The sequence below is a fragment of the Varroa jacobsoni genome, unplaced genomic scaffold (genome assembly GCF_002532875.2).
Source record: "Varroa jacobsoni isolate VJ856 unplaced genomic scaffold, vjacob_1.0 contig00061, whole genome shotgun sequence".
In the NCBI taxonomy this organism is placed as follows: Eukaryota; Metazoa; Arthropoda; class Arachnida; order Mesostigmata; family Varroidae; genus Varroa; species Varroa jacobsoni.
In genome coordinates this window covers 67,559-83,581 of record NW_019214403.1, presented here as the reverse complement: position 1 = coordinate 83,581, position 16,023 = coordinate 67,559, and the positions used below count along the sequence as shown (strand labels likewise).

The 16,023-nt window shown below is 38.0% G+C and overlaps 1 long non-coding RNA gene across 1 annotated transcript; it reads right to left on the bottom strand.

Moving 5' to 3' along the window:
* Positions 1–9,301: 9,301 nt before the first annotated feature.
* On the bottom strand, positions 9,302–11,933 carry LOC111270703 (uncharacterized). The gene is made up of 3 exons (XR_002686422.2): positions 11,868–11,933; positions 11,045–11,173; positions 9,302–9,548 (listed from the first exon to the last, which is right to left on the bottom strand). It is a non-coding gene; the product is annotated as an uncharacterized LOC111270703 (long non-coding RNA).
* Positions 11,934–16,023: the final 4,090 nt, after the last annotated feature.

Genomic DNA, 16,023 nt, shown 5'->3' with positions numbered 1-16,023 from the left:
TGTTTCTCTCTATGAGGCTCTACAACATCATGACAATTCATCCGATTGAAAACGTGCAGCATCATATCAAAGGGGGATTCACGGTAGGTTACTCCTCACGCCGTAACGATTAGCAGATGTTTGCGGCCGTATCAATGCAAGCGCTGTTATTTGCCTAAGAGAAATCGTTGTTTTAATAACCATTTAAAACGACGATAACGTTTACTATAGCAATATATTTGGTGCCTTTGATTTATCCAACACACTATAAATTATCATTTGATGATCCACTTTTATCATTTAAGATTTCCACAATGTTTCACCAACTATTTTGAGGCGACCACCAGGGATCTCCTACTTTAAATTCGACCTTAGATTTAAGCTCGTTTATCTCTATAGGCCAGCATCTCTGGTGCGTTACGTAAATGATAAGTACGGATGTACTAAACGTGTAAATATACAGATCAGCAAATGACTTCTTACAAGTCAATGTAGTAATTTATTGGATTAGCTGATCCCTTCACTCCGAGAGCCGTGTAGCTTTGGCTACATATGTATGGGGGCCATATACTCAAGGAAAAGCAACTAGGTGCTAGTAAATATTGACACTATTTCACGTTATTCGTGTAACTTTTGTTGCGATACGCTGTTGAGCTAGCAGGTCTAGTAAGTTTGCCAGGTCTAGTAAGTTAAGAAGTTTGCCAGAATGACGCTTCGCAGAATCGAAGAGTAGCTAGGGAATTTTTGCTGCCGCTTCTGGTAATTATACCGAAATAATAAATTCACTACTTGTTGGCGAATACTCGGAACATTATAGGTATCAAAACGAGACTTCAACAGATGCACAAGTAAAGCGACCCCTAGAAATTACGAATTCCATAGCCGCTTACGTTTATGGTCCTTTTACTTATATCCGGTAAAATTGTCCTAATTTAGCAACATTAATGTTCTCAATGCGGCTTCAAACGGAAAACTTTATGTCGATATTAGTACAGCTCACATTTTTAAAACTGTACCCGCCAGAAAAAGAAACTTCAACAAAGGTATTGCCTGTAAAGTAATTAATCTTTCACCTTCGCTAAGGCATATGTATTTATCTCATTCGATTTTTATGCAGCACGAAGCGCCACACCATGAAAACCAAATACCAAGAGAAAAACGATCAAGGATCTACTATGTACGATCGCCTCCCAAAGGTGTATTTTTGATACGGTGCAACAATATATTACAGTTGTATAAATGCCAAGTATACATTAGATAGGATTTGAAAAAGGTCAACCGCGTTCAATCGCAATAAAACAACCTTCAACACAATCAAACTTATATACTCCCCATGAATGGGAGGATGAATGAAAGGAGTTTTACAGTTCATGTCCCAAATGGGCATCAGAATCCGCCGTTATTTTCGACATTGAATCAAGTGAGTCGTTAAGCGTCAATGTGGGTTTGTGGCTGCCAAGCACGAAACTTCTATTGGAAACGAAAAACAAACACTAATACGCCAATAAAGATTTTGATAGAAGTAAAAATTGTACGCCGCTAGTAGTGAGTAGTTATCCAGTATAAGCTTCAAGTGCCTGTGCCCTGAGAGCAACAGAGAGTGGCTACTTTGTTTAGGACGGAACACGGTGCCTTTCGACTGTTCGCGCCGTATCTGAGCTGGCTGACACACGAGCGCTGTTGGGATGCAGCAATGGTTCTGTTAGGTCTGTTTACATATCCGGGTCTCTGTGTCCAGGTAGCCTCAAAACTCGAAATAAAATAGAGGCTATTTGCCCTATGAGCCCTTTTCTACTCGGAATACGCTAAACACTTTTTGTGATATTCAATCTGTCACAATAGGCAATGAGATATTGCTGACGCTAAGTGCTAGAGGAGCGGCACTATTAGCCCGTTTCGTATCGAAGTAGTGAGGAAAACCGTACCAGAACAAGTATCGTTTTTTTATTGGTTTTTGGAAGTAAAAAAAAAACATGGGAACGTTAAATCTACTATAAGGCACTCTCTCTAGCTGGCCACCTCAGCTGTCACCTCGATATCGCTGTGCATTGGTGCTATATTCAATGAGTCTATATTTTATTACTGGCCTATTATGGCTTGCGATTGCGAGCTAAGTAACTCTGTTATATCAGGACGTAGAAGACATAATGGTCGCGTGGAATAGTTATAGTTGGCTACAACGAATTACAATGGAACAAATATTAAGAATTCAGAATGTATTCAAGGAACTGACCAAAGTTTAATATTTTCTAAAGTAGTTTCCTCTGCCTTTTTCGGTTTATAACATGACGGTAGCAATGCTAGATAGTGTTGAGGACCCTCATTAAAATAACTATATATGCATATACACAATTTTTGTACATTGTCTTTAGGACTATGTTTAGGCAAATCAAACGTTCAGCGAAATGTTTTGCATGTTGATCGAGTAGGACCCTCATTCTTGGCGATGAAGTCTATTTAATGTAACTGTCATTCTCCGCGATTGTATCTATATTCAGCTCTACCACTCACTGGTCATTTTAAACAAATGTCCTTTCTTGTTCCGCAAATAATATTTTACTGGTGACCGTGCATCAAGTGACATTGCTAGGTGTAAGCTGATTAAAGTGTCGCTCACATTCGTTACATACGAGAACCTCCAACCGAATTCAACCTAGGACTATTCGAAGTTGAATTCGAAAAATTTAAGGGCTCAATGTGTCGGCCAAAAGATCCAGAACGTCGTAAAAACACTAACCACTAATATTCACCTGAACGACCCAGTGGGCAATTAAGACTTTGCCCTTCAAAACGGCCGTAAATTTTTACAAAAAAAAGTATAGATGTATTAAAAATGCCTTTTTGGGCCACTTAAATATGAACCCGTCTGGTTTTAGTTCCGCAAGTTTTTATCAGACCTTTTAAAATCATTCAATAATGGGCAATAACGTAAATCATCTATTTCGGGCATACAGAGATATTAATAACCTTAGCGATATTTTCCCGCAGGTAAACACACATGGAATATTAGCTCGTATTTGAAACGTGCGCGGGAATAAAGTAGAATCTTTAATACCAGTAAGTTAGATGCACGTTTGAATCATGAGGCTTCTATAACACGACTTACAAAACTTGCTTATATTGTATTATGCAAAGCAACAAACGCCATGAGCGGAAAAAAAACTATGACTGTTTTAGGCAAAATTAGGCAATAAATTAAAGAAAAACATTTTCGCTATCAAAGGCATTTATAACACTGTTTTAGCTTAAAAGCTGTCTACGAAATGTGCCATATGTTTTGAAGGGCTACGGGTCCACTTTACGTAGTAAGCTCAGCGAAACGAGTGCTAAAAAAAAAGGTCAACGTTCAAAAGAACATAACCAGCAAAGGTCCAATCTTTTTCGGATCATGTTCAGAATTGTCAACGTCATTTTTACTGGCATAAACGCACTACACTTATCTAATCTCTAAAGAATGTTCAGGGTCACAAATTGGACTAGTTGGCGTGCGTTACGTAGCTTTATGCACTTCTACGCAAAGAGTGAGTATAATAGAGCTACTAGTTAGACTCTTTTTTCTACAGATATTTGCTCGACAGTTTTATTTTGGAAGGATGGTAACTTATATATTTTTTTATGTTATTGACCACAGTGAGGAATGCAAAGTAAATACTGGACGGAAAACAAAAGTTGTGGTTAAAGGTAATTTCTATCTATTCGATCTCAGTTAGGTGAGCCACTGGTCTAATCACAGCTGAACCATTGCCTATTTGATGGCCTAGTTTCGGTCGATCTAAATCACCTGTTAAGTGCACTGGACGACGTCAAGCTGAAAGACCCGGTAAAGCGTGCACCGTTATAACGATTTACACTGTGGAGCGTACTAAGAAATCGCCAAATCCCTTTTTAATAATTTCCTTAATATTAAACTAGCAGAAATTTGTCAACTGGCAGTAATAATCACTATTTTTTTTATCATTTTTCTATAAACTTATTCTTCTAAAAACTAATAGAGTTTATAGACAGATAATGATCATTTTAACAGTTTTCCTACCATTGGCTGGCAAAACAGGTCGCGGCGGTAAGTACTGTTTTTCTTTGAACTTCAGAGAATACTAACTTATTGATTTGGCGTGCCGAAATTATGAGTCTAAGGTTATTCTAAGCCTCGTGATACGCTACAATGAAGACAGAACTAGCTAACGTATCGAGCTAAAAATGGCTCCGATTTACGATGGCTTATTGACACAGGCCATCTAGCCCGTGTGCCTTGAATTCTTTTCCCTGACTAGTAACTCCCTAACAATGGCCCGCCCAATGGCTAGCCTAGACGAAAACCATGAGCTGTATGTGCCATCACAGCCTGCTCGGTACTGCTGACAGAACGTAGCCCTGAGCTGGTAATTTCCTACAAAGCAGCATTTTCGTGTTGTCAGACCTAAGATATAATATTGATTAAAAAAGCAAATCGAAAGGCAAATGACAAATGATACGACTCAGGTATTTATAGTGACAATAGTAACGCTTGTCTTCTCTTTATATTGCAGTATTATGTTTTTGCCTCGGAACGAAGATACTAACAATTAAGGCAATCAGCGAGGGTTTCAGGACACTCAAAACCTTCGAAATAATTCAGCCTTACTGGTAATGATATGCATTAGGTCTTAGGAACCTCCTAGGGATGTCACTTTAACCTTCAGAACAAAACAGCAGTGCAGCGGTTGCATTAACTGCGTTCAGCTATGAAACTGCAAAGGATACGGCTTGTAGCGTTAATAAAATGGTAAAAAAACTGTTTACTGGTTTTCAGAGATTAACGTAATTATGCGGAAGACAAGTTAATAAGACAACTCTATTTGACATTGACGTCAAATAGTAAAGATATTCCGAAAAAGCTGCAAGAAATTAATACACAATTAGCTAGCTTTGCCTCTGTTCCTGCTAAAGATTATTTACAAAGGGCCTTCGAAAGGACCCTTCATTTAAACTGGAAACATATGAAGGGAAGAAAATGCTTGCCCATACTGGCCATCTAGTTTTCGGCTATACGACACAAGTTTACCCTAGTCAACTTTGACAGCAAACTAACCGTTTCTACTGATTCAGCAGTTAGAAAAGACCCAAGTCTGTCCTGGAGCTATCCGCTTATCGGCTTTTGCTAAACTATTGAACTAGTTCGTGGTATTCTTATCAAATCAAGGCGATAAGTGGAAAGATCCAGCTAATAGAAAAGATAAATCGTACCATTGAATTATCGTTGGTTTGGTCTGTATGTACAATACGCCTAATCAATGTCAATTGTAATTAAATAGAATATGATTGCTTTCTCCCTAGATGTGGAAAGATAGTACATCGTAGTAGGATATACGGGACGTTGTAACTCCTTCGAAATAGCTTAGAAACAAGTAAAGCCACAATCGAGATTTACTTATATAATAGATATTGTTTATACAAGTATATATATTTTTTTATATCAAAGGATAACGTGTAAAATAGGTTTGCTTTAAATAGAATGTCTTTACAGTGTGCTTATAGGTTTAGCGCCGTTGATACACTCATAATGTAGATCTTTTCTCTTGAAATAAAGTTTCATGATACTGATAAATGAGCCTGTAGTTCTTTATGAACATTTAAAACAGCCAAAATTAGATAACATTTATAGTATTCCATAAGTATTATGTTCGCAGTTACGCTTGTTCGATACGGGCTTAGTGGCTTCATAACTCAGGAAACCTTTCCCTAAAAAATGTTAAGACCCTTTCCCGTATTCGTATATTTTCGCACAGTATATACTACTTATAGGTATGCGAGTAATTGGTTTGTATACGTACTAGTTTGATTTTATATGTTGTGATAGGTTTATACATAAACTCGTCCACAAGTTCACGCACAACTAACATAAGCACAATTCTAGTTCAGGCTTAACAAATTGACCCACTGTATTTTCTCTTCAGTAATCAACCTCAGAGTCATAGACGACTTTGGTAAAGATTGACTAGTTAGGTAGGACAAGGTAGGTTTTAGCTAGGCCTTAAATCGACCCTTACCAGTGCTGTGTTCGGAACTGCACTTTCCCGTACTTACATGCGTTACGGCCAATACAAACGACGATTGTTGGGTAATACATTTGTCTACTTCCTAATAAAGTTATGTATCAAATTAATAAAGAAATATACAATTTTAATTTTAACTAAAACTGTTCAATTAAGGCTCACTGCAATAGTAGAAAATCGTATGTAATAATGATTACAATTTTAAACAATTTAAAGTATAGTTTGGTATTCTTTGAGTTGTTGTAAGTATGGCAAATTTAACTCGGATGTCTGATTCTTCGTCGCTATGTAGAACGGTTATGCTGTGTCAAATAATATTAATGTGTGAATGAATCCCGTAGATGAGTCCGTAATGTTTTTTTATCTCTAATGGCAAGTAGGATCCCTGTCGAAACTTTTGCAAAAAGCTCAAGTTACTTCTAGCACTTCATCGTACATAGTTCGACTCAGATTGCTAGTCACTCGTGTCATTTACTGTTCCGTTCTTACATGTACATGCTTGATAAACGTTAAACAAACGTTTGGATAATATTCAAATTTTACCATCGAACCACTTTCACATATGAATGAATTTAATTTTTACATTGTATTATATCATGCCTGGTGAAGACGTCCTCAAATATAAGGTTTCATTAGAGTATACAAACAACGTAGCACAATATAGAATATCCATTCAGTTGGGTTCTTTATCCTGAAGAATGCGGGTCTGTAATAGACAAGAAACCACTAGAGTACCCACACACATGCATGATATATACGATTCGAAAACTATTATATTGCTTACCCATGATCGCGAGGTAAGTTAACAAAGTTAGCGTCAATCCTGTTTGAAAGTCAACACATACGTTGCGGGCTGTGATTATACTGAGGTGCTTATTTCAGCTAGAATTTCCTGGGCCTGTCTGCGGTCAGCCTCTTTCAGCTGCGTTTGACAATGAACTCGAGGAACCGTAACAGAAACCCTACTCTTCGCTCAAATAACGACTCTTTCCAGACCTAATCCAGAAGATATTTCCAGACCTATTCATTGTAGTCGCCATTAACTATTGCGCGGTTGTAAGTTGTTTTGTCCTTTGGCCACAGCTTCCGTCAAAGTTCGCTACATGAACCAAAATTGCCTCATTTTAGTCAGCCCATGCGCTCTATAGCTTTATTCTGTTTCATTTCACTTCACGTGCAAGCGGCCTATGCAGTTCTGAAAAGAAAAAGCTATTAAAAAAAGCCAGTTCGCCATTTGTTCGAAGCGGGTTAGGGGTCATTGATCAGACAAGTTCTCTTCAAGGTCACGCGATTTTATTGAGAAGTAACTGCTATGGAGAACTTAACCGACATTGCCAAGAAACTCACTTTAGACTTATCCCAAATGTTTCACACGCCTCTTATTTGAATTCGAACGCACTTATTGGACCAGTACCTCTCGAATCTTGTGGGAACGGAATAGCTGAACGCAATGATTCCAAAGCCTTCGTGCTAACATGAACAATTTTAAGGAGAGATTATTTATCTTCTAGTAACGATCTTTCGAATTAATTAAAACGGTGTATATAAGCCTTGAAGTAGGAAGCTTCGTATCGCTCTTCTACGATTAGACTAGATTTTTTTTAAGAAGAAAATCGATAGTGTCAACCAATTTGCATGTGTTAACCCCCCAAAACCTGGGGATAGAGATAGACTGTGTTTATTCCCCCGTCGTCTCGCATACACTTAGAGGATCGTTCAATTTAGCCTAACGCTGTTCACACACGTAAAAACATTCTTCTTGCTCTACCTTGAAGGAAAAACGGCATTTAATATTGTCTTTGATAATACTACAATGTATGCTTGGTAGGAAACGTTTACATTCATAAGCATCACTAACACTGAAAACTCCAATCTAATCTCTATAGCAGACAAGCCAGAACCGATTACAGTTAATTTCTCAATGGCCTGCGGATCACGATTAGTTTCCAGATGATCGTGTAGTTTTAGCCATCGAAAACAATCAGATCTAGAATCAGGTTGTGCTGTGCAATGGTCTCTAGTTAAATTGTGTGATGATTTTGGATAGAGTCGATATATTGATACACTGTAAATACCCGTTGCTTAGATCCGCTGAACAACTCACTCAGGTGCCGAAAAAAAAATAACCTGCGTGCTATTTATTGTGCTAAATATATCATACTGTAGAAAAATCTATCGCAGCAGATCAAGTTCTACTTCTTTTCGAGCTCGCCACCGGTGGAGTCACTGTTACGGAATGCTTCATGCTATTCGGTGACCTCCGATCTCGATTGAAGCGGTAAACTTTTTTCATTGATCTGCGCAGTGAATTACTATATTTACGGGGTAAATCGATGAGTCCTATAATGTTATCACCTTTCTGCTTCGCCTAATAATAAAAAACGTTTTAGTCAATATAGTAATGGGCCTTATTCCTGGGGGTTAACAAAAATAGATAGAGATATTGCCTCTACAGTTCCATGCAAGAGCAACGCTACGGATTTCGTCACTTCATCTAGGAAGACAGTTCCTGCAATTTCAATTAGACATTAAACCTAATAACATACGCGAAGACCAAGCTTAATAGAATCATTACTGTAGTTTTAACGTGCTTTAAATTGTGTTGTGAATCGTGCAGATCCGTCCAGTACTAATACTATGCTTTTTCTCTAGAGCCATATATCGTAGATGATTCTTTGTGTAAATATCTGCACTAAGCAATAACACTGGGCGGTTAGTAATTGTCTGCTTAAACGATAGAATCGAAGGCGTTCGTTCTTTGCTGTCCATTTTACCACATTCTTCTCGTCTTTCTGATGTCCGCTCGCCGTTTATTCCAAAGGAAAAACATCAAATAGCAATGCAGATCGAGGTCGACTGCGCGATTTCCAATTGATTAGACGACCTGTGCATCTAAGATAGGCAGGATAGAAGAGATAAAAAACAAACTGGTGTAGGGACCTGCTCTCGACGACGAGTCAAATGGACGAAACTATTGTTCGGTCGGGACGAACAACCGAATGGATCTGTTCGATGTCAGTACGACGCGTACAAGGGACCTCGCTTGGTCCATTCGGCCAGAGTTGCTGCTCTTTTGTATGTTCATCAAAAAACGATCCTTTGAAAAGTACTCGAGTGAAGTAATGGTTCAGCTTAAAATGTCCAAACAATTTTACTATGTTTCTCCAGGCGCCTATAACTGCAGATTGTGGCGTCTCAAACAGTTCGTTATACCTTTGCTTCCAGTTTTATGCAGACCTATGAATCAAAAGCAGCTTCATTTGTTAGAATTTATTCATCTCACCCACTAATAGAGTATAAGCCGCCTATGATTGTGAAAGTGAGAAAAACCTGTAGATTTTTGGGGTTCTACGGAGTGCTTAAATGATTAGCCTGCGGATGTTTTACAGAACTGTGCCAGTCAGCAGAACTATGAAATTAAGAAGACTTTCCATCCCTTTTGCTTATGCTACAGTCGACTTGTTCAGACGTCGTTTTCTTACACATCTGGCTGACGTTTTTTCCAAATCCTACGTAGACACGCCTGCAATTAGGAACCTAAGGACGCCAGAAGCCGTATAATTATTAGTTAGTACTGAAGGGAATGTTCTAAAAGCGGCAAGCAATTCAATGTAAATGTATAAACGCGTGGGCGCCATTACTTCACCCGATATTGAAGTCAGACAACTGGTGGGATCTGATGTCGTTTCATTCCAGGACATCGCTGATCTCAACCGATATATGGAGGCAGTGTTTGATCTCTTATATGTGTATACATATATGCATATCAGAGACGGAATATTGATTTGTGTTAAGTGCCTAATGATACTTTTATAATGCTAAATATAAAAGGGTAATCTGTGTATAATGGAGTTCATATCAACAATATCAATGATGGTCATACGTTACTGTTTGATTCAAGTGAAACCGACTGCAAGCATTACCACGCTATACATATAATAATCGTATCCTATATAATAATCGTGGATATTGTAACATAAACGTAAATAGTAGTAAGGTGAGTGCAATTATACAATCGATTCATTGTGTACGTTAATAAAGGGGCAGCATTCTTACAAAATTACGGTGTAAACGTCCGTACATTGTCTGCGCAGGTTACATCCTACTTTCTGAACTTGTAATGACCCTGTAGTGCATGTGTTTTTGGACTCAATTCAAAAAGGAAGGAAGCCTTCTTCAATTAACGCACTTAATCAGACGCTTTTTGTATTGGGTTTTTTCATTAAATAAACAACAACTCAATTGATTATTCGAGATTGACGAGCTGACCATTCACTTAGCCCTGGCGAGCTTGCTAGAGGTAATGCTAATGCTAATGCTGGCATTGATCTTCTTTAGGTTACAAAGGGACGCTAAAAATTTCCCTAGCGAGGTAACGTATCTGGATCGTTAGGCCCACTTTTGCGATTCGCTTTTTCTAAATGAGCTTTAGTATTTACAATGCCTCTAAAATCACCCGAGAGATATTTCCAACAGTTCTCCTAAGTCATATCGCCTTTATAAATATATCTAAATTTTAATAATAACTTTATAAATATCGCTAAATATATTGCTGAATCATAACTCGGTCTCTGTTTGCCCACAACTTCATACTACATCAAATACGTGTTGCAGAAATACTAGATGTATATATACGTATATACTCTGTTATATTTTAAACAAACAGCTGTAAATATGTTATTTTAATCTTTCTCGTTTACATATCATGCACATTTCAGTATTCAGTTGAAAGCGCATGGCCCTTTCGATTTGTTTTAGTAGCGTAGGATTGCCACTAGAAAGATTTGATTTATTGCAACGAAAATATACTATAAGGGGCAATTAATAACAATCAAAATTAGCGTCTCTAAAAAAAAAATAGGCAAATATCATATCGTGTTATTGTTGCTGAAGTAATTGCCCAAGTGATCTAGTACTGTGGGAAAATTCACCGTGCTATAAAGGAAAGTATGGCCACAACAAAGTCGTGCACAAAATCTATGAGAACAATTAGTCCGAACTGTAAACTTCCCTATCTAATACAACAGACCTACCTGTCACAGGTACTCTCTAGTCAATCGAAATCGGGTGAGAGTGGAGTTCTAAGATGTTTGCCCGCTAGATTTAGCGACGCGTAGGGTAGTCTAGGTTCGAAACCAGGCGCGCACAGACTCAATTGAGCACTGGAAGACGTCGTAAAACTCGTCAAATTTATATAGAAGACATACGCTCAAATATTTCACGCTTGCCCTTTCCAGGTCTTCTACAAATTTATTTAAATGTATTCGAAAAACTCCACAGATAGTAGCGTTTTTTTTGTTTTTTTTTTTTTTGATTTTCAAAAAGGAATGCTGATTTTCGAATATATTTAGAAATACTAAGCCGGCTGAAATTTGCAATGAATTATCATACATCTTTGCTATAGTTTAGGACCTGATATAGGCTAAGCTACCGGTAAACGTTTAGGAGACATGAACAAACGAGATGCACTTTAGATAATTATTATCTCCAAAGAAGTAGGTAGACATTTTCGCCGCGGGTAATATCGTAAAGAATTTGCTGTAAAATGTGACACTTCCTTTATCATTAGTTTTACGAGATCTTGAGCACTGGCGTATGTCGGGTTTGATGAATAAACCAAAGTTTCCGCTCTATCGTATTAGAATCAATCTCAATTAGTACAATTGTGCATGTGTAGATTGTAAGAACAAAGCGGTTGAATAGGACCGTCGTCAATGCAAGTACATAAGATTCTCTAGCACAATCGGCTAACGAAAATTTAATTAAGAATAGAGTGTTAGCATTTTCGTATGCAAAGTCAATGTAAGAGAGTTGCGTAAGCCAATCGCCTTAGAGGTATCCGCAGTTCTCACTCACAATGATCGGCGATGCCTTTCCGAGCATACAAGGCATTTTCCAAAAGCCTAGCACAGCGACCTGCGGTTACCAAATCCCATTTGGTGTATACTAACTACTCCTAACGTCAAGGTTCGATCTTCGGAGAGAGATCACTCTACGATTATGTGCGCCACAATTAAGACCGTAACGGCACGGTATAAAGCCGCGCTTCATTTATGTGAAGCTGCAACCGTAATAGTGCTGTTATGTTATTGGCCACGGTGATTGCTTATTCGGCTTTTCCATTCGAATGGAAAGAGGAGAAAAGCCGTACAGGTAGATATAAAAGGAGCCGCTAAGAAAAACGTTTTCCTACAGATGCTACTCATAGAGGCCGGTTTTCGGAAACACGTATCATCCCGTTGAATGTATAATATATGCAGATGATACCGCGAAATGGGCTTGTTTACTTACTATAGCTCGTTCATCTCTCTATCAAGGGCAGCATAACGATTTGGAAAAGACGAGAGATGAAAAATCTTTTTACCGTGTCAGGTACTGTTTTGAGTCGTGCAAATTCACTGTCCGGGTATATTGTACCATTACTCCACGTGCTGTAATGACAGAAGCTCGCGTGAATCCGTATGCCATGTACATAGCGTGACAATGATGAATGGCTAGTAAATGGACGATGGATCCGTTTTACTTCGCTTGAACGAAATGTCTCTATCTATCCTCGTGATTAATAGACGTTTATACACTTTACGTTTATTTTGCTTTCATGATCTATTTTATATGGAGGAGTAATCACGAAATTGGCGGTGGAATTTATCTAGGGCATGATGGATTAGGAGTCAGGATAAGGACGCAATGCTTGGACATTTGAGCACTTTTGTATATGTAGCAACGACAACTATCGGGTTAACTTCGTACGAAGCAGCACTCGGAAACTTATTAGAGCCTTAGGAATAGTTTATGCTTTTGAATACGTGCCAATTTCTGATATAAACTAAATATCCATGTTTACTTCGCTTGCCTGCGCCTTCGGAGAATTCGTTGGTTACGTGAACGAAACGGATTTGCGAAATGAGTAATAATGTGTATCGCAAAGAGTTGATGCCTTCTGGTATGTGGATTAGTTTCTTTAGATAGCTAGAATAGGTCTTGCAAGACTGTTGTTACCTGCCCCTTCAGATTCTAACTGCACCACTATAACAGAGGTAACATCTTCCAGTAACCAATCTGATACAGATCTTATATATGCATATATATATATATATATAGTCTTGTTACCGCTGCTCCTAGAGTCCATCAGGCACACCGTAATAGTGATGTGGCATTCATTAACTAAAGAATTACTGCGGTGTTCCGATAATTAAATATTAATCAATTTCGCTAATAAAATGTTCATGTCTTGTTAATTACTTGTTATTGAAAAGAAACCACTGGTAGTTACCTTTTTCGAAAAATTCGTGATTCCCCCAAGTGACACCTGGTGCGATACTAAATATTCTATAAATAGACCTCGTGTACGACGAGATTCTGGCCATGTTCATGAAAGCTTGTCATTCACAATTGATGTATAACTGGCCTTTTCGTCAGGAACCTTTGAGATGCCTAGTTGCTATGAATTGGTTTAAATAGAAGCTCACCGTTTTGCGCTCTACCCGTGCCTGCATCTAGCTAACTCGATGTACGCATACGATGGTAAATTATATTTTTGTCCATCACATTCAACATTGTTACCGGGAACATTATAAGATTTCAGTAATATTAATGAGCCATAACTCACCAGCTCGGATCTCATGGGCAGTGCAATAGAAGTTCTCAACCAGAAGTGCGGCCTTAACTATGGGACTGAATCAAATCACAAAAGGTCCCTTCTTGGGCTAGCCCTTATGACTTTATTATTTTATTTCAATGAAGCTGTTGTCACATAGTGGGTATCTGTGAGAACACTAGATACGGAACGAGAATATTGAGACTATTTACGCTATCCCACCTGACGTATACACGTAAAACATTTTCAGTTTCAACTTAATTGATAATGTTGTACGAACACATATTTTGTAGTAGCAAAGCTTAGTCGTACAGTTCCATTAGAATGAAGTGGATATTATAACTTAAACGTATAAGATGTCAACGTGGGTGACTTATTTATATGCTATTGTGTAGATGTAATTACTTTACATTAAACCTGTCTACATGTTCTGTTTAACTATTGTTATTAGGTTGAAAATGTAAATGGGACGTCTACAGTGTCCTAAGCAACAACTTTTCTTGTATCTTTTAGGTCGAATGCGTATTACGTTGCTATTGGTTTCCTAGCCGTTTACTCTAATGGGAGTTGTCATGCGTCTGCGCGGGTCGGCAGGCCCCAATTCTTACTATATAATATACTCTGGAACGAAATACGCCTTATTGTTGATTTACCTTATTGCACGAGCAACGCCTAAGCTGGGTAGTCATTTGAGCAACATGGATCCACACTAAACTTGTTTGCAATCGTCTTGAGTTGCTACCGAAAAAATATTAAATTTACTTGATACATTTACAATACATTACTTGATTCATCTTTACTTCTAGCAAATGTATAGTAATTACAGAAAGGCAAGTACGCCTATTTTAATACTAATTTTATAGTAAATAGAGAAGAGGCCTATTAATCAGATACTGCTGCTTAGTACTTCCTGCTCGAGAAAATTATACAAACCATTTACGAAGGTAGAATTGGGGGTGAGAAGGTCTCTCATTCTGATTTTCAATTACAACTAAATTTGTGCATTCGTGACGAGAAATAACTTAGTAGATATGGACTTATTAAGAAAAAGGCCAGAGCCTTATAGGATAACTCTCTTTCAAGGGACGGTTAGGGCAAGGTTTACCCAGAAAGTGAAAACATTACACAAGCAAATTCAACCGCAAAAGGACTGTGCTCCAGTCAGTGTGCAATTTGAGTTTTTGTCTAACGACCACCTATTTTAATGTCCGGGGTTGTCCTCTAATTCGGACACCGTGCAATCCTAAAATGCAAGTAAAACCTGGAGGCAGAGGTAAGAGCAATGCAGGCATCAATAGCAAGAGATTGCTGTCGCAGGGTATTTCAAATCGAATACGCGAGCCAACAGACAAAGCGAACTAGAAGCTGGGAAAAAATAGCTGGATCTGCATTTTCGATATTCCCTATATAGAAGAGCTTAAAGCTTAAAGAAAACAAATATAGCTTTCAGTCGGCAGTTTGCATCTTTACATTATAAAACTGTGTCAGAACAGTGCGGCAGAGGGGCAGGATCAGAACCAATTAGGCCGATTTGCTCTCCTCAGTTACATCGAATCTAACATCTGAGATAGTTTATGTTTGAAAGAAGGTGCCTTTGGCACCATTTCTTTTTCAGATTTAGAGAGATCTTACACGGCCCAATATTTCAGCGTAAATGTTAATGACTTCTTGAATAAAATTTGCGGCCAGTAAGCATGGCCAGCGGGGACCAACATGTCGATGCAATATTTTTCGAAGCAATGACGGAAGCTGGAAACCCTATTTTACTGCTAGGGCTAATAAATCTTAAAAAAAAAATTACAATACGTAAATTAAATGTGATGAAGTCAGCACAACTTGCAGAAATCAACGTCTTGGAAAAGTTCCAAATTTGTACGTGAATCGCTTTCGCTTTTGAAACACTTTTTCAGTAGTTGCGATGCAACCTTTTGGGCGATATATATATATGCTATGTTAATATATAAATAATAATAACTATAATAAACGAGTAATTATAAAAATATTTGTTTTTCTATTTTTTATATTAAAAAAATAATGTCTCATGCATAAACCTGCGCTGGAGCAGGAGCATGTGTCAGCAGAATACAAAAATAATTATCGAACGATTCGCAGCAGTACCATATCTTCACAGTGAATAGGGAATCTCATTGTTTAAATGATGTTTCTAATTTTTTTTTATCCTTCAGAAAGCAAAGAGCACTAGTTATTTAACATAATAAGTTGTTCTCAATCTTCAGTGCACTCGGTGACAAGAATATAATCTATAGAAGGTCGCACTTCTCCCTATTTTCAAACGAAAAGCAATCGATTCGATGCAAGGTCGAGCAAGGACGTTACGATAGGTCGCCTACCGATTGTAAGCCTGTACAGCTAACGCGATATAGGAATGCTTACCTGATCCTCAGTATAAATCTT